Below are 3,166 nucleotides of genomic sequence, written 5' to 3' on the forward strand. Positions count from 1 at the left end.
TTATTATGAACTCCTAAGGGGGCTTATTATGAACTCCTAAGGGGGGTTATTATGAACTCCTAAGGGGGGTTATTATGAACTCCTAAGGGGGGTTATTATGAACTCCTAAGGGGGGTTATTATGAACTCCTAAGGGGGGTTATTATGAACTCCTAAGGGGGGTTATTATGAACTCCTAAGGGGGGTTATTATGAACTCCTAAGGGGGGTTATTATGAACTCCTAAGGGGGGTTATTATGAACTCCTAAGGGGGGTTATTATGAACTCCTAAGGGGGGTTATTATGAACTCCTGGTATAATATATTGTAACACACCTCTCATTAGTCTCATTACATTTGGACCATTAGATCCAAAGATATTGGGGATTGAATACTGAATTTACAATTTTGACATTGGAAATTAACTGTTATTAAAAAATATATCAACTCTAAAAGCTTGAATCTTTTTAAAGGGGCTGTCCGGACCATGTGACAAACGACGATCTTCCTCATAGAGCTTAGCATAGCGGGTGGGTTAAAAAGGAGAGGGGGTCGGTCAGCCCCTTTAATAGAATAGAATATATTGTAACACACCTCTCATTCAAATTTCAGGACATTGGACCAGTAGATCCGAAGATATATTCAGTCTTAGCACTGAAGCCATCATTGTGACTTTGGAAAATAATTTTTATAAGAAAAACTATCCACTCTAGAAGCTTGAATCCTTTTTAGAATAATAAAACACGCCAAAACACACGTCTCATTAAAATTTCAGGTCATTCGGATGTATAGGAGAAAAGATCTGGCCAAGAAAGCTACCTCCTCCCATAGAACTTAATGTTAATTTTGGGTTCCTTTGAATAATCTTCAAAAGTAGCGCTTATACATGTAATCGAACGGGCTTCTATAGCGCGAGCAACTTGCGTCGTGTTGCTCGTCATCGAGTGGGCTATGGTCTAAGCAGCCGACAATTTTAAATCCCGCATCTTGTGCTTTTTCCATTAGCTATTTCCATGGAGTAGTTTTATTGGAGTTAACATTAATATTCCTTTAAAATTGCTTTATATAAATGAAAGTCTCCTTTAATATTTCTCCATGGTAACAGACTGCTATCGACCAATGGAAAACGGAATTAGACAAGACAGACAATTAGAATTTTAGAAAAGTACTAAAAAATTCGTAATAAAGCAGCGCACTCTAGTGAGGATTGTTTGAGGATATTTTAGTACAAACATAATTGAAAAATTATTAATAAATTATTATTTAATACTGAAATGTATTAATATTTTTATATGTGAATTCATATAAAGTTAGGGTAATAATATTTTAACACGAGATGTCGCTATTGAATCTAAAGAATCAAAACTCAGACCTCAAACTTTCTCAATGTAGATATGGCAGCTGACTACCTTTGACTCTTATTGTCTCTACGGGAAGATAAAATGGAGTGCTAGCTGCTAACATTAGAAGTTTTACGCGAAACAGCACGCTTAGTCATAATCCTTCGAATTACCAATGAACTGTCGTTATCAACCCCATGTTATCTACCTTTATCAAAGAGTAGATTATTATTATTATTAAGAGCTGTTATTGGTCATGGAAGACATTAACCAAGTTAAGGACTCATGTTCAAGTGCCTGAATTTAGGTTAAGGCGTAATAACGGCCTAAATTAGGGTAGGACAAAGAACTGACAGGGACATTCTGCTACTTGTAAACCCTTTAATAGATTCTATCATACGCGTGACCTCAAACATTATTCATAACCTTGTGAGCTCCCGAAGAGGTTAACCTCTCCTCTAGAGATCATAATGTCCGTACTAATGTACTTACCAGACTTCTCGGCCTTCTAGAGCAAGACTTCCGTTTCCTACGAAGAATTGTTAAACATTTTATCTCCCATAAACCTCTTTAGAATCACGACCATCCGTTTTAACCTAAAATCTAAATTCATTAAAATAAAACTCCTGAGGGGGAAACCAATTTTCTGCCTCATTAAAATCCATAATATAATCTTAATAACTGAACTGGCTTTCGATTGGTCGAAGGCCTCCAAGCTGGTACGAAACCAGCCAGTCGAGAGAGTGGTGTGGCGTCCGTTTGACACTTCATGCGGGGGACATTCGTCTAAGCTAAATCCCCTTGAATATAACACAGCCTAGGGCATCCCGGATCATTCCGGATGAAACTGTTCTAACGATCCCTAAGCGAGATAGTTGCAGTCTATGGAAGCTGTAGTGTCTTGGAGGAAGGAGGCGAAATGGAGTAGTTTTATTCGTGAACCATGTGCGGCAATGAGAGTCTCTCAGCGTTTCAGAGTACCTCGCGCACGCACCTACCTGGATTGTTAAGCGGCGCTGCCTAGCGCCATTTGATAATAGAATTAAGCTACTTTCTCTCGAATTAGCTTCTATTTTTGAGACAAAGGGTTAATTGCTCACCTTTTCGTACCAGGCACGACCCCTACCAAAACGCCACCGAGGATGCTGAGAGGACTTCGTTGCCGTTATGTAGATACACTACGTTATAGCATAAGTTTATAGATATGTTCAATAAGTATGACACTACCTATACAAGTTCGTAATGCTACTGAGAGACTTACAGCTCGAGCTAGTTCTAACAGAACGACAAGCGAGAATTGAAGTACTACATTCGGTTAGTTAGTTTTGCAGGACTTTCATCTTCTCCTATTTAGTCTGCATTACTAAGCCTTTGACAGCGCCTCACCAGGCGTCGCTTCTCCTCAAATCTATGACCTACCTCACTCACTTCATGACAAACTCCAGTTTCTAAGTTACCAGTGATAAACTTATGGAGGAACATATCTTATGAACTTATGGTTATAGGTATGGAGATTACTAACCCATCTCATCTCTCTCCTCCAAGGTATTGTAAAGAGCTTGAGCCGAGCCAGTTACCAGTGATAAACTTATGGAGGAACATATCTTATGAACTTTTGGTTATAGGTATGGAGATTACTAACCCGTCTCATGTCTCTCCTCCAAGGTATTGTAAAGAGCTTGAGCCGAACGGGGAAGCTGTATTAGAGGGAGATCTACAAGTAGTAAGGGAGAGCGAGCGAGAGAGAGAGCGAATGAGAGGGGGTGGATACAAACGCCGTAGGAGAAAAACATATCCCATCCCTCCCTCCTTTTCCGCTTGGAAAAAAAATACTATTTATCCCTACTCA

General features: G+C 39.3%; 1 long non-coding RNA gene across 1 annotated transcript in view; it reads left to right on the forward strand.

Annotated features, from left to right (window-relative positions):
• The window catches only part of LOC149588571 (uncharacterized), a 167,776-nt gene extending 167,048 nt beyond the window's left edge, over positions 1-728 (forward strand). Inside the window, exon 3 of the long non-coding RNA XR_016379915.1 lies at positions 590-728. This is a non-coding gene — a long non-coding RNA (uncharacterized LOC149588571). The remainder of the gene's footprint in view (positions 1-589) is intronic.
• Positions 729-3,166: the final 2,438 nt, after the last annotated feature.

Source organism: Phalangium opilio, unplaced genomic scaffold, assembly GCF_054372755.1.
Source record: "Phalangium opilio isolate 3A_F unplaced genomic scaffold, DU_Popi_V2 ptg000540l_1, whole genome shotgun sequence".
NCBI lineage: Eukaryota > Metazoa > Arthropoda > Arachnida > Opiliones > Phalangiidae > Phalangium > Phalangium opilio.